This window comes from Lipotes vexillifer, unplaced genomic scaffold, assembly GCF_000442215.2.
Source record: "Lipotes vexillifer unplaced genomic scaffold, Lipotes_vexillifer_v1.1 scaffold489, whole genome shotgun sequence".
Lineage (NCBI taxonomy): Eukaryota > Metazoa > Chordata > Mammalia > Artiodactyla > Lipotidae > Lipotes > Lipotes vexillifer.
Genome location: NW_006790533.1, coordinates 131313 through 153912, shown reverse-complemented (window position 1 = coordinate 153912; position 22600 = coordinate 131313). Strand labels below are relative to the sequence as shown.

Below are 22600 nucleotides of genomic sequence, written 5' to 3'. Positions count from 1 at the left end.
ACATATGAGAGAAACATAAGATGCACAACACCTAAAATTAGGTACCCAAACACCAAATCTTATAATGCCCTGTAGAAAAACATCATAATTTACAGCAAGCATATCATGCCACCTTTTCTTCTAAGGGTTCAAGACATAATTAACATAGAGTTATTTTACTTATCTTCATAATATCCCTGAGATGTAGGTTAGAAGACATTCTTAACATACTGAAGAACAGAACGTGTGTCTATAATGGAAAAAAATTCTACATATACAAAGTAAGAGATAATCATACCAGCTCTAACAATTCATGTCAAATTTACCTCAGTGAAATATCAACATAATCAAGATAAGGTGGCATGTCTGTACTCTCTCAAAACTTATTTCAGTTTTCTAATTATTTTTGAGCCTGTACACACAAATAGTGATGCCTTTACCAGGTAGTGATACAATGAACTCTTCTATGAAGCCAAATGAGAGAAACGATATAGGAAAAATGACGGTCAATCACATTACGAAGTGTGACATTTTTTTAATTGACAAATATAGTATGGTACAGCTTTATGAAGGACCTTTTAAAGCGGTATTTGTTTCTTCATCCAATGATGCTTAAATATGCTATGTACAAAATATTGTTGTTTTTTTAGTGTTCTTTTCCTTTCTGTCTGGCTGGGGGAAGTCTAACTAAAGTCAAGAGGGGTCTGCATAATGGAAATCCTCTAGACAAGGTGCTCTAATGTAAACAGTTTTGATTTGACTCTTACCAGAATCTCCGCTGGCCAAATGTAAAGTTTTCTAGGTCTAGTAGCAGCAGTGGCAATAGGTTTGCATCAAAATTTTGGCATACTTGGCCATTAATTTCCTGTGAGGGATCACAGGGCATGTTTCACTGACTGGTGCACTGGCACTGTCATAAATTCTTTAGAATTCACAGACCACATTTCTGGGCTTGACATGTAGCTCCGTGTTGACTGCCTCCCCACCTTGACAGGGCAGTCAGGGCTTTATCCAGTGCAAAAAGTGGTTTGTGATATGTTAGACACAGGCTGACTGTATCTGATTGTAAGCCACTGGGACCAGATGAGTTACGGATTAGATGTGTGAGTTCTCAGCTAGGCTGTGTTTACACCATGTGAACTTACCTGGCTCTAAGTGGAACCTGCATTATCCACTCTTTTAAGCCACAGATTTGCCAACCTCCACATCTTTGGTGCATTTTGCTATTCTGGTATTATGTGAACAAAACTTTCCGATGATTGATTTCTTTTTTTCTTTTTTTTTTTTAACTTTTGCATCAGCTGTACTGGCAGAGGCAAACTCAGTCACAGCCCAGAATATTCAGATAAGTCCCTCTCACAAGGACTCATGTTCTCACGTGAATCAAAAGTATATTTTTGCCAGTTTGGAGCCATGTTTAGTCTGAAATCTGTGGCTGATTATTCTTTATGTGGGGACAACGCTCTTTTCCCTTCAGTAATGCAACTCTGGAAACTGAAAGCAAAGCCAGGGCATTTTTTCTCATAAGCAATTCAGTTGGAATGATTCATGGTTAACACATTCCCTTATATAAGCATGAATGAACAAATTCACATTGAGGAAAGCCTATTAAGTTGTATTTATTTTTGAAACCGATTTCTTTTAACTTTTGCAGTATTCAGCAGTACTTCAAAAATGCCACAGACACACACAAACATACAAAACTTGGGCCAGTTCTTGGAAGAAGGGTTACATGCAGTGGATCTACACGCATGCCCACTGAAACTAGAAATATACAAGAGAAGGTTTATACATCCAGTGACTAAATTTGAACAAAAGTCTGGCTATAATTCAACATGTATATCCAAAAGCAACTTACCAAGTGCCTGAATTCCAAACCAAAGTAGCTCACAAAGTGAAATCCAGTGACTAAAATGATGTGAATTGTGCACACTTACAATAAGCACAAATGGAATAGTTATATTGTAATTAACATGACAAAGAGTGGGTATGTGCTTCTTGACTTCATTACCTAAAAGAGAATGTCAATGTAGCTGAGGTAGCACCAATGTCAATTAATTACGTGGACACTTTTATCCTTGGATCTGTGATTCTGTTGTGGTTTCCACCCATGATGCTCCCACTTTTTCTTTCCTGTGAAAAACATGCCCCTTGGGATTGCATTTCTGGACTTATATTTTCTATAATCTTGGATTTAAAACATTTTTTGACTTTTTTCCCCTGTATTTTGCAAAGTCCATCGTTTGCTGACCCTGAAGCTTCTACTACTATCACCTGACTAGCTTTTCTTTGGTGGAAAATGGGTGACAGCCTTGGACGAGGCTTTTGGCAAACTGCACATTAGCTTCCATCTGTTTCCCAGCTGTTTCAACTGAGGCAAAACTCCCTCCGTTTTCTTCAACCTCCCATATCCTATGCCAAATGGTAGGTGTTGAGGGGGGAGTCTGGAAACTGCCCTCCTTTCTTGCCTACAACCGCAAACAAAATGTCACCATCTGTACAGTACATTGCAATGCAAAATAGTACAATTGTTGTTTCTCGTCTCAGATACTTTAATGCACATGTGGGCGCACTCTCACACTGCCTCACCGCTTGGAGGAAATGTTGACTTATGTGTTCAGGTATAGTTGGCAGTCCCAGTTCCCTAACCTTTTGCTCCCTGGGACTGTGCTAATGGAAGAAGTCTGCAATACTTCCGTGGAGGATAAAAATTGCCCTCCAAGGATCGTTTCTGTCTAGCATTTAGAACTTCTCCACATGTGACTTTTTATTTCCCCTAGTGCAAGAGGATGCCAAAAGATAATAATGTTTTACTGACGACAAGTAATGTGAGGGCTTGGTCTGTTCACTAGTGGAACAGAATGCCTTTTAGCAAAAGAGAAATAATAAAGTATGATTGAGTATATTTCTGGCTACCCTGAGTAAACTTATTACCTTGTTTAAATGAAGAACATAATTTACCAATGTCTGTAAAATATCAAAATGTAAAGGAAGGTCTCCATAGCTTAGACTAAAATGAATACTTATTTCATATTCTGAAGAAAAAAATGAATACTAAGCCATTGTCTATTCTAGTGCTTTGCAACTTCTTGTGTTAACATTTTGTAAGCTATTCAAAATGAGAGATATTCTGTTATTATTAACAAAGCTCCGCAAAGAGTAGATATAGGAAGCTAATAATTATATTTATATAGGCATAGAGATTGTGGATAGATGTAGGGTAATTTATAGAATAATCCTATTGATGCTAGTAATTTTCACATTTAAACAGGAAATTGCCTTCCTTATGGGAAACTTATCCAACTTGCTACTCCAGCTTCTTAACGAGTGGGCATTTCAGCCTTTCCAGATTTTTTTTTTTTTCAGAGTAAATAATCTTCCCCAGGGGTTCTTAAATCCTCTAGGTGATCCACTCTCCAGATTTGAGAACCACAATCATAGTGAGCTACTATTACTAATGAATGTGGCTATTATACACTGAGGTATGTAAGGGAAAAAAAGGATTGAAAACTACTATGCTAAATCTAGAATAGAAATTAGCATTGAAAATATCCACTGTTTCTTATACCATTGATGTGAAAAAAGTAGAGCTACTATAACAGTTTCTCTTATAAAGCAAACCCAAATTTCAAAGACCAAAATAAAAGAAATTTCCATTTTTTGTAACAGTTTAGTAACAGTTGTATTCAACATGCAAAAGTCATTCCATGGGCTGGACCAGTGATTATCAATTGGTGAACGTACTCTTTTACCATCCAGCCTCCCTCTTCACTGCCTCCTTGATTACTCATGGGATTGTCTAGTATGCTTTCAGGAATGAAATAAGTCAGATAAATCTCACATTAGTGAAACTGAAGATATATTTATTTTTATTACATTTGTGTTGCCAATTGTATGTTTTGAACAAATAATTCATAAAGGATACCCTATTTACTTCTGTTAAAGGCATTTAGGTTCTTACTTGGTGGGAGATATTGAAAGATTAACTGTGTATAGCTAAAACTTTTATGTAATAGAATAGTTACTATTATGTCAGAGTAAATTTTAGTTTACAGATTTGACTTTTTCCCAATACACTTGGGCATAATTTTATACAACTAATTCTTAAAGTGAGAAAAGTCAAAGTTCAGTGTACATGACTGTGTCAGTATTTAGCAGTAGCTTCCTACATAAGCAAATATTATAATTGGTAACATTACAGAATCATACCACATGATGTAATTACATAGAGGAAAAGAGTATGAAGACTTGAGATACTTTATAAAATCTATGTATTTTTAGGTCACATTTTAGAATGAGAGCGAAAGAGAGAGACATAATAGCACAATACTGTTCTTAAATTAGTACCAATTTAATAACTTAGTATGAATCTGAATATAAATAATTTGGAAACAAATACCTCAGAATATACATAAAAATAAAATATTTGGGTCTCTTAAAGTCACCCACACCTTATACATAGATGTTTCCCCACAGTAGGTAATAATCTTACCTTGGCATTGCACTGTATTCCGAGGATAAACTGGCAAATGTTATAACGAAGTCCTTCTCTTTGCTTCCTCCCTCCTCTATAATTTTAAGATGATAGCAGTTATAGGAATTTTAGCCAATTTAAAGTAGATACGGGCATTTTAACAATATTAATTCTTCCAATCCAGGAGTACAGGATATCTTTCCATTTTTTGTGTCTTCTTCACTTTCTTTCATCAATGTCTTACAGTCTTTAATGTATAGGTCTTTCACCTCTTTGGTTAAATTTACTCCTAGGTATTGATATTTTCTTCTTCTTTTTTTTTTTTTTTTTGCGGTACGCGGGCCTCTCACTGTTGTGGCCTCTCCCGCTGCGGAGCACAGGCCCCGGACGTGCAGGCTCAGCGGCCATGGCACACGGGCCCAGCCGCTCCGCGGCATGTGGGATCCTCCCGGACCGGGGCACGAACCCGTGTCCCCTGCATCGGCAGGCGGACTCCCAACAACTGCGCCACCAGGGAAGCCCTGATATTTTCTTCTTTTTGATGTGATTGTAAATGAGATTGTTTTCTTGAGTTATCTTTCTGATAGTTCATTTCTAGTGTATAGAAATGCAACAGATTTTTGTATATTAATTTTGTGTCCTGCAACTTTACTGAATTCATTTATTAGTTCTAACAGTTTTTTTTGGTGGCGTATTTAGGGTTTTCTATATATAGTATTATGTCATCTGCAAATAGTGATGGTTTTTACTTCTTTCTTTCCAATTTATGTCTTTTACTGCTTTTTCTTTCCTAATTGCTGTGGCTTAGACTTCCAATACTATATTGAATAAAAGTGGCAATAACGGACATCCCTGTCTTGTTCCTGATCTTAGAGGAAAAGCTTTCAGCCTTTTACCATTGAGTATAATATTAGCTGTAGCTTTGTCATACATGGCCTTTATTATGTTGAGATGCATTTCCTTTATACCACTTTGCTGAGAGGTTATTTTTTAACCATAAACGGAAGTTGAATTTTGTCAAATGCTTTTTTTTTGCATCTATTGAGATGATCATATGATTTTTATCTTTCATTTTGACAATGTGGCCTATCACGTTGATTGATGTACAAATGTTAAACCATCCTTGAAAAATTCCACTTGATCATACTAATGTATTGTTAATACATTAATGTATCGTTAGATTTGGTTTGCTAATACTCAATGTATTGTTAGATTTGCTTTGCTAATATTTTGTTGGGAATTTTTGTATCTATGTTCATCAGCAATACTGACCTGTAATTTTAGGTGTGTATGTTGTTCTTGTTTGGTTTTGGTATCAGGGTAATGCTGACCTCATAAAATAAGTTTGGAAGTGTTCCCTTTTCCTCAATTTTTTGAAAGACTTTGAGAAGGATAGGTATTAACTCTTATTTGAATGTTTGGTAGAATATGCCAGTGAAACATCTGGTCCTGGATTTTGTTTGTTGGGAGGTTTTTGATTAATGATTCAAACTTCTTACTAGTAATCAGTATGTTCATATTTAATACTGTTAAAATGTCCATACTATCCTAAACAATTTACAGATTCAATGTAATCCCTATAAAAATTCCAGTGCATTTTTAACAGAACTAGAACAAATAATTCTAAAATTTGTATGGAACAACAAAAGACCCCAAATAGCCAAAAACAATTTTAAGAAAGAAGAACAAAGCTGAAAATATCATGCTCCTTGATTTTAAACTATATCACAAAGCTATAGTAACCAAAACAATATGGTATTAGCATAAAAAACAGACATAGAGATCATTGGAACAGAAGAGAGAGCCCAGAAATAAATCCACCATATATGGTTAACTAATTTACAACAAAGGAGGTAAGAATATACAATGGAGAAAGGACAGCTTCTTCAATAAATGGTGTTGGGAAATCTGGACAGCTATATGCAAAGTAAGAAACTGAACCACTATCTTACACCATATACAAAAATTAATGCAAAATGGATTAAACACTTGAATGTAAAACCTGAAACCATAAAATTCCTAGAAGAAAACATAAGCATTAAGCCCCCTGAGATTGGTCTTAGCAATTTCTTTTTTATATGACTCCAAAGACAAAGGAAAAAAAGCAAAACTAAACAAATGGGACTACAGCCAACTAAAAAGCTTTTATACAGTGATGTAAGCCATCAAAAAAATGAAAAGGCAACCTAGTAAATGAGAGAAGATATTTGAAAATCATATTTCCAATTAGGGGTTAATGTCTAAAATATATAAAGAACTTACACAACTCAATAACAAAAAAAAAGCACTTGAAAAGATGCTCAACATCACCAGTCACTAGGGAAATGCAAATCAAAACCACAATGAGATATAATCTCACATCTGTCAGAATGGCTATTAACAAAAAGACAACAAATAACAGTGTAACAAATAACAGTGTTGGTGAGGATGTGAAGAAATGGGAACCTTCATGCACTGTTTGATGGGAATGTAAGTTGGTACAGCCACTATGGAAAAACAGTATGGAGGTTCTTCCAAAACTTAAAAATAGATCTACCATATGATCCAACAATTCCACCACTGAGTATCTCTCCAAAGAAAATTAAAAAACTAATTCAAAAAGATATACACATCTTTACTGAAGCATTATTTGCAATAGTCAAGATATGGAAATAACCTAAATGTTCATGGATGGATGAATGGATAAAGAAATTGTGGTATACATATACAATGGAATACTACTCAGCCGTAAAAAAGAATGATGTCTTACCATTTGTGACAAAATGGATGGACCTTGAGGGTATTATGCTAAGTGAAATAAGTCAGAGAAAGACAAATACTACATGATTTCACTTATATGTGGAATCTAAAAAGCAAAACAAAACAAACAAACAAAACAAAATAACACCCAGGCTCACAGATACAGAGAACAGATTGGTGTTTGCAGAGGGAAGTTGGGGGCCTGGGGGGCCATGAAATGGGTGAAGGAGATCAAGAAGTACAAATTTCTGGTTATAAAATAAATAAATCATGGGAATGTAAAGTATAGCATGGGGAATAGAGTCAATTCAATAACATCGTATTAATGTTGTATGGTTACAGATGGTAACTAGACTTATTGCGGTGATCATTCCACAATACATACAAATGCTGAAGCACTATGTTTTACACCTGAAACTGCTATAATATTGTATGTCAGTTTTCCTCAATAAAAATATATGTAATAAAAATGATCAAAATAAAATAGGTACCTAAGCAATAACTCATTTCAATTATGTACTTTTTGTGTCCATCAATATATGAATATAGCTTTACCTTACAGCTTCTTCTTGATGGAGTCCCTTTGTTTTTAAATAATGAGACGTGAACAGTTGATTTTTTTTTAATTCATTACCTTGACATTTTTTATTATTTATTTACTATGTAGTTCTTTCTGATAGTAAGAGGCCAACTTAATTGTTCTTCCTTTGTGACATAAATACAAAGTGAAATGTCAAAGAACTAAGAAATTTTGATGAAATTAATATCATGATTGATGTACAATTCAAATATATTTAATAAAAACAGTATTTTTGCTAAAAATTGAAAAAGAAGCCAAAGACACACAAAATGGAAATACAGTGCAACTTAACCTGAGTCAAACTTAGCATAGATTTAGTTCTCACTACTAAATTCAAAGTATTTAACACAAAAACAAAATCAACACATGTCTTCAGGGTAAACGTAAACGTCTCCAATCTTATTTTTTTTTATTTTTTTTTTTTGTGGTACGCAGGCCCTCACTGTTGTGGCCTCTCCCGTTGCAGAGCACAGGCTCTGGACGCGCAGGCTCAGCAGCCATGGCTCACGGGCCCAGCCGCTCCGCGGCATGTGAGATCTTCCCGGACTGGGGCACGAACCCGTGTCCCCTGCATCGGCAGGCGGACTCTCAACCACTGTGCCACCAAGGAGGCCCAACGTCTCCGATCTTGCTACACACTTCTAGGCTTAGAAACTCATTACAGAAGCCTAGAATTGACTTTCTGCCTCTAGCTATATCCCAGGACAAGGGGATGCAACAGAACAAGGCACATGTACCTGCTTGGATTGTGCCTGATAGCAAAGGCTTTCACAAGGATCACCATTTCCACCTCCAATGGGACCAGGAGCCCCTAGTGAAGAGCTTTTGACATACAGCATTCCATATATTTTCCCTGATCATATTAGTTTAAAAGTGCACCTCTCCTCTGGGATCCCATGAAATGGTCGTGTTTCCTTTTTACAATGCTTACCACATTCTGCCACTGTATGGATCCTTTACTTCCCCTACGAGAACATAAATGTTTGATGTCACCTATTGTTCTCATTTATTCAGTAATTGGGGATGAATACGGGCATTCATATTTACATTTTAATACACACATAAGCAATAGTCAAGGATATGAAGAGGATGCAAACCTCCAATCCATTTCTCATTCACCTTCTATTCAGCTGTATGTCAGCAAGGGGCATAGGGTTCCACGGTGTTACAGTGTCCCTGAGAGAATGAGGAAGGAGAAAAGCTCTTTCTGAAGTCAGGGATCTACGTCAGTTGGCAGTGGCCAGAAGAACTGTGACATTTCTAATTTACATCTGTCAACAGGTCAAAAGGGACTGAGATCCCTTTCAACGTCAGACAGCACCATATAGCTTTTGCAGTGAGGCCTTAGAAAATTCAGAACCAATTCTGCTAACAGCTTGATAAATCCCTGAACATGGAAAGAGCAGAGCTTCCATAGTTTTCTTTTTTTTTTTTTTCGCGGTATGTGGGCCTCTCCCTGCTGTGGCCTCTCCCTTTGCGGAGCACAGGCTCTGGACACGCAGGCCCAGCGGCCATGGCTCACGGGCCCAGCCGCTCCGTGGCATGTGGGATCCTCCCAGACCGGGGCATGAACCCACGTCCCCTGCATCGGCAGGCGGACGCTCAACCACTGCAGTTTTCTTTTATATACTGGAAGACAAGTCTACGTCTTCTAAGAGTGTGAGGGCTTGCATTTATGCCATTGTTCTCAGCCTTTTTTTTGGCAATTCACCATATATATTTTTTGGCAAGTGACTTTAATATATTTTTATAGCAGTAACTCATACATTACTGAGCTTTTCATTTATTTTCATGTCTGCTTTCCTTCTCTGGATTCTAGACTTTAGGTAATTTAATATTAAGAAATTTGCCTTATTCATGTTCATATTCCCAATGCTAAGCACCTAATTCTGAATCTGTTCTGGATCTTTGATTTCCAATGCTGTGGTCATGAGTTATGATTTCAGTGACAATCCTAAGGGGCTATCTTCTGTTATAAAAATTTGAATGACCTTCAACTTAAAAAAAAAGAAAGCATCACTCAATATTGCTTTGTATTAACTTTTCAAAGCACACATCTTTCATATAATTGATGGCAGCTGGAGACAGGTCCATATTCTAACTGAATATGGAGACATATTCAGATAGAAAAGTGCCAAAGCAGTGTCACGAATATAAAATTTAAAAGCCAAGAGATTAAATGTTATACCAAGTGAAGGAACTGATTACACATAGTTCATAATTCCCACCCTCAGCACTACTGACATTTTGGACTGGATAATTCTTATTACATTTATATGCAGTGAAATATGAGCATATTCAAGATAAATGGGTGATGGCTGTCCTGGGCATTGTAAGATATTTAGCAGCATCCCTGGCTTCTACTCACTAGATGCCTGCAGCAACTCGCATCTCCACTTCAGTGTTGTCAGATACTACACAGGACTTCCAGTTCAATTTAAAATCCAGATAAACAATGAACAGCATTTTAGTTAAGTACACCCCAAATATTGCTTGGGACATACTTATATTAAAAATATTGATCTTTGGGGCTTCCCTGGTGGCGCAGTGGTTGAGAGTCCACGTGCCGATGCAGGGGACACAGGTTCGTGCCCCAGTCTGAGAAGATCCCACATGCCGCGGAGCGGCTGGGCCCGTGAGCCATGGCCGCTGAGCCGGCACATCCGCAGCCTGTGCTCGGCAACCGGAGAAGCCACAACAGTGAAAGGCCCGCGTACCGCAAAAAAAAAAAAAAGAAATTGAGCTTTGATCGAAAATTCAAATTTAACTTGGAATTGTGTATTTATATTGGTGAAATCTGGCAACCCTACCCCAGTCATGACACTCAAAATGTCTCCAATTGTTTTCAGTGCCCCCAAGGGGCAAAATTACTCCCACTTGAGAACCACTGAGTACAGATAATATCTGAGACAAAACATTAGGGCTTCCCTGGTGGCACAGTGGTTCAGAATCTGCCTGCTAATGCAGGGGACACGGGCTCGAGCCCTGGTCTGGGAGGATCCCACATGCCACGGAGCAACAAGGCCCGTGAGCCACAACTACTGAGCCTGTGCGTCTGGAGCCTGTGCTCCGCAACATAAGAGGCCGCGATAAGTGGGAGGCCCGCGCACCGCGTTTAAAAAAAAAAAAAAATCAATAACTCCAAGTTATACAACTCTCTCTAGGAATGACCAACTTGATTCAGAAGTAAATGTCTTATGTGCGAATATCACCCTTTTATTCCACAGCCAAGTCTTACCTCCTCCAAGTCAATGACTAGATTGCAGATTAAAATTGCTCATGAAGTATTTTTGTCAATGCTATGTTTCTACAATACGTCAAATCACGTAAGAGTTATAATAAATCCATTATTTTATTAAATATATATCATTTAATTAGTAAATCTTGGTTTAATTAATAAATCTTGATTTAATATGCATGAATTTTAGAACTTGAACAGATTCTTACAAATCATCTAGTTCCACCTGCTATATTTACAGATAAGAAATAAAGAGACTCGGAGTGACTAAAGTGCTCGTCAGAGATCACATATTATCAGGTCATGTTTATAGGCCTCAAGTGTCACTCAGTTATAGAAAGAGACATAAAAGCATTTTTCCACCTCCTTAAATATCCTTACGTATTGCACGGCGTCTTCTCAAGAACAAGGATTTCAGAAACTTCACTATTTAATTGTGATACTAAATATGTCTATGAAAGCTACACAAACAGAATCTTTATTATCCAAAATGCCAAATGAGCAGATGTTAAGATCACAGTCTCTGCCACTTATCTGCATATTCAACCATTAAACTTCTTTTTCCGCATATTTAACATAGAATTAAAGTGAAGGAGATAAAATTAAGTAAATCATTTAGCATAGGACTTGCATACTGTGGGCACTCAGTAATCAACTGCAAACTCTAGCCATTATTAGAGGGGGACTAGGCTCTAAGGACCTCAGTAATTGAAAATGATAGATTTGACAGAATCAGGAGTTAGAAAGTTTTTTTTTTTAAGCATATGAAAATTTTGTTCTGAAAACAGAAGTCAACCTAAAACCTAGGAAGTTTAGAATTTACACAGTAACTAGCAGAGCTTTATTTTGCATTGAAAAATGCACAAATCTCTAAAAGGATCTGTGTATTATTTTTGGCTAGTCTACAAATGAAGCTTAAGGTTTAATTATGATTTTTCCAGTGAAACTGTTGAGGTGACATTTTACAAGGCCCAGTGGGATCAATATATGAATTCTTGTTTCCTCTGAAAGTTTTATTGGGATATTTGATGAAATTTAACCAAACCTGGAGTCAGATAGTGTGCTTGTGTGTGTGTGTGTGTGTGTGTGTGTGTGTGTGTGTGTGTGTGCGCGCGCGTGCCTACCTGCATGTGTTTATTCTCCTGCAAAGAATCCTAGCAGCCAAGTATATGGTTTTAGGTAGAGAAGAGTCATATTCTGCCTTGATATGAGAGTATACAAAATGTTTAACTAACATTCTTAAATTGATTAAAAAAGTAAAATCAGAAGTATTTACTAAACAGCATTATGAACCCATATATAGTCTACTTACAACTTTCTTCACGTAGAGGGTTTGAGAAGTTAATCACATAGGTATTTTTTAACCTCAGAAATAACTATACGGGAAGATTAATAGCAAATGACTTATAGATAGATTTTTCTTTAATTTCACAGTAATAAAAGATAAGTTATAAGCATAATTAATAGATAAAAGTAATACAATAAAAATAATTGGAAAATCCCAGCCAACTCGGGATTCTGGCCCATGCACCAAGCAGCAGTTGGTTTCCTTTTGACTGCTGCTGGTAAAATTCAATGCTTTGTGATCCATTTCTCTGCTGCAGCTGTACTGGCAAGAAGGAAAACAGCCTCAGGGTGACCAATCTGCATTAAGTCAATTTGTGATTGTTTTCGTAAAGGGATTTTTTTTTTTTTTTTGAATTCTTAGCTGCTTTCTTTTTTTTTCTTTTACATCTTTATTGGAGTATAATTGCTTTACAATGGTGTGTTAGTTTCTGTTTTATAACAAAGTGAATCAGTTATACGTATACACATGTTCCCATATCTCTTCCCTCTTGCGTCTCCCTCCCTCCCACCATCCCTATCGCACCCCTCTAGGTGGTCACAAAGTACCAAGCTGATCTCCCTGTGCTATACGGCTGCTTCCCACTAGCTACCTATTTTACGTTTGGTACTGTATATATAAGTCCATGCCACTCTCTCACTTTGTCACAGCTTACCCTTCCCCCTCCCCATATCCTCAAGTCCATTCTCTAGTAGGTCTGTGTCTTTATTCCCATCTAACCCTTAGGCTCTTCATGACATTTTTTGCAATTGGGAGAAGTCTAAGAATTTATGACTTACATTCATGGAACATTACTTAGGTACTCTCCACAAATAGAATTCTGTTTACATTCACTAAGCAGTACATGCTTTATAAAAACCAATAAAAATAAAATCAGTGCTCTATGATTAAATCAATTTGTGATTTAATAATTTTACAAAATAAAAAAGTCTGAGGTGAATGTTTGCGCATAATAATATTAAAATGACAAAAGTGTTGATGATGGTTCTCAAAGTGTACAAGTCATACCATCCTCTTTCTCCTCATAATTATTACTACTACTTACTACTTATATATATTTTGAGTTGGGAAAAACTTCAGTGAAATTTACTTTAAAAAAAATCTGAAACATAAGATCTAACTGAAGAGATGAAATGATAATTTAAAAGAATTTTTGACGGTAAAATGTTAAGAACTACCGGGCTATGCGATAAAGAATACGGAAGCAAAGGTGGTTGATGACAGAGACCAGTGAAGCCAGAATGGTTGCAATGAATAAGAGGAAAAGATAAGCCTCCATTTAGTATACATATATTATTCTGAGAGATGAAGGAAGAGGTTGAGATCATAAGGACTGACTCTAGAGTTACACTTCTTGGACAGAAGAAGGTAGGAACGATGGTCGAGTCTGGGATCTGCCTGTTTGTGGAGAAAGGAGTGTTGGGACCTGACAATCTTGTTGAACTCGGAGGCTCAATAATAAAGTGGCATTTGCATACCAGTTTATGCTATAATCCACCTTTGAATCAAGCATCCATAGCCTAATACTCTATGTTGAGAGTCTTGTGTGTTAGACACAAACATGAATAGTTTATTGTGTAAAGTGCTAGGAAATGGATCAATATGACATAGTACCTATCTTAAGGTAGCTTACAATCAAGTTGGGGATAGAAGCCACTTAAGATAAATCCACAAATAATTATAAATAATAATTTTGGGTATACTGTCTTGACAGTCTGATGTTTGACTGTCAAAATTTGATGTTTTGGGATGCATAACCTGTGTTTTTGTTAAGAGCACTTTATGGGAAATACTTGGATAATATCATTATTAGTCCATTTCATGGGGGGGAGCAATTTTAGAAAGATACATGTGTATATTTGCATGTATAACAAACGCTAACCATGAAGCCTTCCTTTAATCCCACATATGGCATAAAATATTCTGCAAAGCCGTAAGAATTGCTAACTATATAGGGAGCTTCTAAAATACTCTTTGGAAGTCTTAAATGCAATTACCCTTATATAGAAACTTAAGAACTTAATTGCAATTATTATCTATGCCTTCACAATATTTTTGAGACTAATTTGAATGTAGCACTGTAAGAATTTCACTAGGAAATTCACTATTCACTGAAGTGTGAAAAATAAAAATGATCATAATTACTTTTATATTAGATTTGAAAAATCTTCTACACTTATTTTGAATCTCTACCAGGATAACATATAAATGGTACAGAGTTAAGTCTATCACAAAGTAAAGCTTTCATCTAGGTCCTCCGGACAATTCATGGCTAGTAATTTTACATCAAATTAAGGCATTCCGTCAAAACTCAGTTTAATAATTTTTTCACATGTCACTGATCACAGCCTGTAGCTTTTGAAATGAAGGTTAGGTATTGAATAGCATTCAGTATTCCACTGCTCTGTGGAGGGAAAGGGGCTTGAAGTATCAACATTATGTTTTACTTATCACCTGTGGGTCAACACCTGTGTTGTACAAAAGGAGTACAAAATTTTCAGTAGGTGGAAAAGAATCTGAACAGTACACATTTTTAAAAGTTTTGCCTTGAGTAAACAGAATTGTGGTTACAATTAAAGCTATATACATTTTACAGCTTTACCTATTATTTACAACTTTTTTGTATTTAGAAGGGAAGAATGACTTAGAGAAAGTATCAGGAGACTTGAAGCCAGCCAACCTCAGTTAGAAGTCCACTGTAGCTACTTACAACCTGTGTGGTCTTAAGTCTTTTGAAATTCAGATTCCGCATGTACAGAATCCACACATGATGGCTATACAGAGGAAAATGAGCAAATTTACAGTGTGTATATCTGAGATGTATTATGAACCCAATAATATACACCTATTATTAATAATATTATTAAACTTAAAATGTATCATGAGTAAGAGTTAACTAACTGAAATTTTTACTAAATCACATTTATTAGTCTTTTAATTTTATTTGAATTGCTTATTTGTCATTTCTCACCTAGCATTTAGTTAAATACATGTTGATTTGTTTTTAAAAAAATGATATTGATTTCAAAAGGAGGTGATTAAATTTTCTAGCTCTTTCTACCAACACACATGTTAAAAGACCCCGATGTGCTCATAATTTCTTTGGCCAATCAGCAAGGTTTAATTATGTTTCCTTTTAAAAAATAAATGGGTGCTGCAAGTCTGTATGATTTTATTTCTTTCATACTTTCTTTTTACAGCTTTGCTACTAAAAAGTGTAGCCAAAATTAAAGCATACATTTTTCCTGAGTGTAATTAAACGTCACTGTTTTTTATTTTCAAAGTAAGCCAAAATAAAGTGTATATATGTTTGTATGTGTGTGAGTATATATACATATATATTTATACTCTGAATATTTAAAATATTTTGTTTTATTTAGTCGTCATTTGTCACATAGGCATTTAGTCAAATTCAGGCAAATTTTGGTACATATTTAAAGCACTTCTAGATTTTTACATTTTCAATCACATGCAATATTTGAATCCTCTTTTTGAATGACTACAAATGAATTTTATCCAGTTCTGTGCTGGAAGGTGGGGGAAATGCTCTGGTTTGTATTTTCATGTTGTAAATACTCTCACCATAGTGAATTTCAAGCCAGTAAGTTAACGTGATGGCAACTAGCTCTCAAACTTCCTGAAAATTTCACAATTGTCTCTCTAAAGCCACTACTAACTGGCCCTAGCACACTGCTGTTAACACCTTACTATTTCACAAAGCTGAATACTGGGATTCAGAAACTATCATAACATCATGGATAACAATCTATAGTTAGAACCTTCTAGAAAAGAAAGATAGATTAGGCTAAGAGGGTATGATTAGCTAACCTGGGAATGATCTCAATGATTAGACAATAGTATTCAGAGCAGTATTCTAAAGTTTATCTATAGAACTGATGACATTTATCTATGATTCATTAAAAACCCTTCCTGCTGTGCTGATCTGATAATTAATTCATCAAAATGGGTAAATCACAGAGGCTATGCTCATGTCACCGTGAACAAAGAAAAGGTTAGAAGTTGCTATAAGTAAGTGAAAAGTATTTCTTTTTAATTCTGTTCAACACACAGGGAGCTGTTGCTAATCATAGATTATTGGGGTATCCAGCAATGATCACTGCATCTGAGTATTTTGTTTTTTAAATGAAATAATAGCTGTGCAAACCTAAAGCATAGAAGAAAATATGTCAAGAAGAAAAAGACCACCCTTCAATAACCAAGTATTGGAAACTAAAAACACAGACACGGTCGCATAAGAGTGAAAAAAAGCTCCAAATTTCCCATCATTGCAATAATATTTTTCTCTTAAGATGGATACTGGTGTATTTTCTCTTGAAGATGTTTCCACGTTGAAATTACTTAAGGAACTAGCAAACTGAAACAAAGAAAAAGATGAATAATTGTTTGGAAGACAACAGAGTACCTGAATTATCAGGACTGTCAACAAAGATAAAAGTATTTCTTAGATGCTCTCTTGGTTATCATGCTATTTTAAGTACCAGACAATGTAAGTAAACTATACAGAGTACCTAGTCTCTAGAAAGAGTTGGCTTTCAAATAGTTGGCTTTCAAACAAAAGGAAAACTACTACGTATATAAGCCTTGTAGCATTCTGAGAAATGTGTATGAGTATTTTTGTGTCATGTGCATTTTGTTTCACACACATTTAAGTGTGTGCTTACGGGTATGTACTTGTGGCAGTCCTAAGGGACAATTTACCTATTTTTACGCTTATATTTAACTACAACATCAAAGGGAATCTTCCATAATGAGCACTTACTATGAAATATTGGAAATTTAAAAGAATGTGTTTATAATTAAGCTCCATGTTAGTATCCACACAAGAAATGTCAATTAATCTACACTAAAACACTAAGTTTTCTGGCAATAGCTGTGGAAATGAAAATGGCAACACACTTGTAAAAACCTCAGTGGTGTGAAACCCTGTTCATTTATTTAATAGTTGCAATCCTTTTGTTCTCAGTTTACTGCCAGCCTCAGGTTTCTTAAATGAACAAATGAGACAATATACATGAAAGTACTTTATAAACATCCCCATAAATAAACAGAACATTTTACCTGGGACAAAGTTTATATAGCACTTTGAAAATATATTTTTACAATGTAATTGTACTTTTTTTCTCCCCAGACATCAAATAAAGTGATACTGGTTTTCTATTATTGTCTCCTTCAAATACCTACACATTTCCTTCCTTCAACTCTGGAATATACTATTTCTCAACGGAAGAAGAGAATATCTCTGCAACATAGAAAAGTTTTGAACTTGAGTTTGAAGCATGTCAAACTCAGTAAAATCCATGGTATTAAAGATCTAGGCTATTGGAAATACTGTACTCAAGGGATTATAATTTAATTGCTCATTATATTACAAACAGAGCTCTTCATGCATTTAGTTAGCTATAAAGCAATGACTTATTAAAAGAAAGTACTCCATGGAACCTAAGAAGTTTTTTATAATGAAAAGAAAAAGCTCCATAATTCATAATTATATTTAATCATGAATTTGAGAAGAGCTCCAGCATTTTTCACTTAAATAAATCACACTGACATAAAATTAATATCCAGATTAGTGGTTTGGTAATGCTTTAGTGAACCTGTATTAACTCTTCCTCTCTAAGATAATAATTGATTTTAACAAGTATTTTCTCTTTAATGATAGCTCATTATCCTCAAGGGACTATATTGAATGTGATGTGTATATTTCAAAATATATTTGCCACACTAAATGCAATTTATATACAGTATTATCCACACATTCTCTGTGTTACAGAGAATGGTATACACACCAAGAAAAAAATATAACAAATATATTTATTATGTTAAACAACCCATAGCTAAAGCTAAAATTTATCTAATGTTCATAAATAAGACTAGTAGTAGAAAAAGTTCTTATTTTAGGTATTTCAATAGTTCTATAGGGAGAAAGTTTTTATTATCTTAAGTAAGGTCTTTTCTGATAATGATTATGCTCTAAAAATATGAATTAAGGCTTTCTCTTGAGAAAAATAAACCATCATGTAATTCCCACAAACCTGTGATACTTGAATATACATAAAATGAATGTTGGAAGAATATTTTCATTGCTCATTTTTACCAATAATCCACGTTTGCCTCATGAACTCATCATAACAGTATCTCGGCGAGGTATCTGTGCTTTCCACATTAAAATGGTAAGATATTTTCAGACATATGGCTCAAAGATATGTTTTAGCAAATTCTATAGCTAAGTTCAACAAGCACCAAGATTCTGCTTATTATGCAAAAGTCTACTTTGATGGTTCAATTTCTTTGTCTTCTCATATTACACTATTTCCTTTCCTTAGCAATTGTATGCATTAACATAGCAAAATCTCAAGGATCATGATCTAGGTTCTAAAATGTAAAGACAGGAAGCTCAATTTTATGGAACGTGAAACTAAAGCTGCTGTGAACAGTTATTACATTCTAGTGGCAACGCTACAAGATTTAAACTTTATAATTGCTTTTAATAGCCAATAACAACTACGAATCCTGGAATGTTTATTATTGCAATTTTCCTGAAATTGGTAGAACATAATTTCTCATTTTAAAAGATGACCATTAACAAAGCAATAGGACTTTTAAAATTTAATTAACTTTGAAAAGAATGATCACTTTTTCTAGGATTAGCACGTATGCATTAGCTCATCTTCTTACAAAGACTTGACTTCAGAACTCTTTTTATTTTTAAATGCCTCAATTTACAAACCATGTTTTGGAGGGTTCACAAGACAAACTCAAATAATGGAAACATAATAATTTCAGAAGGATTTCCTTTATCCACTCAGTAAAGTGGGAAAATCTGGTCTTCAAAATGCTGAATATCCTATCATGCTAGAGGTATTCCCAAAGTATTCAAATTCATCCTTATGACATGTGCTTTTTAATTAAATTAATACATATTGGAAGAAATATAAAGAATAGGCAAGCTTTGTCTCTTTCATATTTAAAAAGTCTTCAAGATTTAATGTAATATTTTCTTCTCCAAATTGTCATTAGCAGCATGAATAATAAATGTTTACAGATAAAGCTCAGCTACTTTAAAAGTTGACTTAAATAGCATTAGTTAATTGAATAACAAGACAATTTTGAAACATACAATCATGTAGTAGGGGACTTCTTTTTTCCCTTTAAAAATGTAACCAACTACACATAAAAAAAAAAATTGATGCTGCTGTGGATGAGGAAAAAAATAAAACCAGGAAAGTGAATATCTCATCACACAGTAAATAAATGACAGATTTTGTTTGGAAGGTTTAAGATGGCCCTCTTTTTGGAGTCTGTATAATCACTGCTGGACTAGAGAGGTAAGGATAGTGGGCCAGAGAAGCGGATCTGGGTCCTTTATTGTTACCATTAAAGTCATACATAAAACTGTCTCCGCATTTCATAAAAATGCCATGGTGCTTCAGGAAAAATACAGACCTGAGACAATAGTTTATTTTGGCTGGAACTAAAGTTCCAGAACTGAAGAGTTACTGCCAGAAATAGGAACCAGCTTTGAGAAAAATTTAACTGAACTAGTATGCAAAGAAAGTGCGGCAGTATTAATACTAGCGCTTCAGGATCTGAATCAAGGGTCCTTTGTTAACAACCTTGCAACATAATTGATCATTCAGAGAACGTAAAGAGGTATGAGGTTGCAGCCCAGTTAGCCAGGGAATACCCTTTTCCTCTGACACCCACTTGCCAGTACAACTATAAAATAGGAGCAGAAATGTCTCACTCCGTAAAGGATTAATAATATCTGATTTCCATGAAGTTGAGTTGTTCTCTAGGTAAGCCACAGCTGACCTGGGTTCTAGGGAGGGCCTCCCACAACTCCCTGAATAACCAAAGCAAGTCACCGTGTCTGGGCTTCCTCATCTATGTTCCCCTTATTCTTTTCTCTCAAAATGGGGAATTCTCCAAAGGGCTATGCTTAACCTGCTATCTTCCATTATGAATTTTCATATCTTAACAGTTCTCCATCTTCAACGTGTCAATTGCCATATGAATTCCACTCAACTAATATTTATTGAATACGTACAGACTGGTAAATCAGATATCATGTAACTTCATTAAGTTAAAAAAAAGTGTGTGTGTGGGGAGGGGTAGTGTGTGTGTGTGTGTGTGTGTGTGTTGTGTGGAGATATCAGGAAAAGGGATATTTTTTAAGTTCAAAAATAATTCAAAACTTCAAAGAACAGGCTTGGTGCCGGAAGAGAGATACAAACGCCCATGGATAATCAAAGAAGAAAAAAAAAAATCACATGAAATTGAGGAATCATGAAAAGTTTCATGAACAAATTACATTTATGATGGTACTTAAAAAAAGGCAGTGCTTCTACAATGGGAGATGGCAGAGATACCTTTCCAGGTAACAGGGAAAATAAGAGTAAAAAGTAAGGTTAGAGGGGTTTCCCTGGTGGCGCAGTGGTTGAGAGTCTGCCTGCCGATGCAGGGGACACGGGTTCGTGCCCCGGTCCGGAAAGATCCCACATGCCGCGGAGCGGCTGGGCCCGTGGGCCATGGCTGCTGAGCCTGCGCGTCCGGAGCCTGTGCTCCGCAACAGGAGAGGCCACAGCAGTGAGAGGCCCGCGTACCGCAAAAAAAAAAAAAAAAAAAAGTAAAAAAAAAAGTAAGGTTAGAAACCAACTAGTAAGTGCAGAAAATAGCAAGTACCTAGATTATACAGTACACATGGAATAGATAACAGAATCACCCCAGAAAATAGGCTGAGGCCATCTGGTGCCTTGAATGACAGGCTAAGGAAGTAATATGTTTCTGACCAAAAAAAAAAAAAAAAAAAAAAATTCTATTATAAGGAAGGGGATAAGGCAAAAGTACAGGTGCCCAGCGTACAGGCTCACGGAACAAAGAAGGGTAGATCAGGACACTATGCTGCTGACAAACCATCTGAAATTCAGGGCAGGGCTCTAGTTCAGCAGAGAGCCTGATACCTCACGGAAAAGTAAAACAGAAGACTTTCAAATTTAGACAACACTATACAGATTAAGGCTAAGATGGACTTGTGTGTATTGCAAAACAATTTATTCTAAACTCTCGAAGTTGGTGACCAGACAGGACTACAGATCAAAGGCTTTGGGGATCAACAACTAAGTAGGGTGGATGTCAGGAGAGCTCTCTCAGTCCCACTTCTGACTGCCTTCTGGCATTCCCTCTTGGTTGTCTTGCCACTCCCTACAAGTCAACAGATGTCATGTTTTCCTCCTCAAAACTAAACTAGATACCTTTTCCAAACTCCCTATCAGTGGCATAACAGTTTTCTCAATTCCAGGCTCAAAATCCTTAAAGCATTTTGATTCCTTCCACTTTTTCCCATCCCCCACAAACTATTAGTCGCAATGTTTTGTGTAATTTTCCTTTGAGAAGGTAAACAACACCTGAGTCAGGTTCAGCATTTCGTGCTAAGATTACCACAATAACCAATCAGCCCGATTCACACTAGATATTTGAATTTGCTTTTACTCTGCCTAAGAAACTATGTTCTTATTTTATCAAGGTAGGTATCACGTGTTCAAATGATGCTGGTCTCAGTACTCTATCCCAAGAACATTTTAAACTAATTCCATCTCCTGTGGATGCAATTATTCATAACATGTTTACTGAATGTTTCCTATGTGCCAATAACTGTGCTGGGCACAGCAGAGGACACGAAGGTGAGCAAAAAATTCCTCCTGCCCCTGAGGAGCTCACAGTATCAGACAGGAGAGAGTGGGGGGCAGAAAGAGAGAGGGAGAAAAAGAAGAGAGCGAGAGAGAGGTGGGGAGAGAAGGAAAGAGAGAAAACAAAAAACATGGATGCCAATTATACTCTTCATTGTACTTTCCTGTAGTTATAAACTTTGAAATATAAAATCAATTAGACTGAAAAGAAACAAGTCAATACAATGAAGGGGGTAGGGTAGAGGTATTTCCGTAGTGGTTTGAAAAGAGAGAGAAGCACTCAGTTTGCTTGATTTTAGTTAAGATGGAACCCATAGAAGGCAACTGTGAGCCAGACTTTGGAAATGGAGAAGAGTTTGCCTCAAAGAGAACCCCAGAACTGCATTAGAATCAGAGTGAACAGAGGACTGAGATCAACACCTTGAATGTGCCAGGAACACTAACTACCTCAAAGGGCTAGAAATGAGCATGTGGGGAAAGAGGCGGTTTAAGGCCAGGGCCAGCCTGTGAGAGCCTTTAATTTCCATGCTGAGTGTTC

At 36.0% G+C, this 22600-nt stretch overlaps 1 protein-coding gene across 1 annotated transcript in view; it reads right to left on the bottom strand.

Annotated features, from left to right (window-relative positions):
* Positions 1 to 22600, bottom strand: part of MEOX2 (mesenchyme homeobox 2) — a 65833-nt gene that overhangs the window by 16482 nt on the left and 26751 nt on the right. The gene's annotated exons all lie outside the window — the stretch shown is intronic.